Here is a 399-nt window from a genome sequence, read left to right as displayed (position 1 = left end):
TTGTGGCCAGCTATATAAATTGCTGAGTTATTCTCGGGTTGCTTGTGCGCAAGCTGAGCTTTCCATATGTTGCTGAATGTGGGGTTTTTTTTCCCCTCCTAAGACGATCGAAAGTACAGCTGCCAAGGGGCCCCGAGAGCCGGGAGCGCTGAGTAAGGAGCCGGGATGCTGAACTTGATAGAATAGCCAAAATTTGTAGTGGTTAAACGTGTCTGGCTTTACCACAGACCCTCTCCGGAGCTCGGCATTTGTTTCAGAAAGCAAAAAACCGCGGTGTTTGGAGTCCGAGGAGCTGCGAGTTAATTAGCCGTAATGGAGGCGCCTGATGACATGCACGTTTCGGACGGCTTGTTCCTTTAAGGGAAAAAAACCGCAGAGCAGCGGGGGGATGGGCCGCCG

Source organism: Aptenodytes forsteri, unplaced genomic scaffold (genome assembly GCF_000699145.1).
Source record: "Aptenodytes forsteri isolate BGI_AS27 unplaced genomic scaffold, ASM69914v1 Scaffold479, whole genome shotgun sequence".
Lineage (NCBI taxonomy): Eukaryota > Metazoa > Chordata > Aves > Sphenisciformes > Spheniscidae > Aptenodytes > Aptenodytes forsteri.
The sequence above is the reverse complement of the archived record's forward strand: the minus strand, read 5'-3'. Positions refer to the sequence as shown.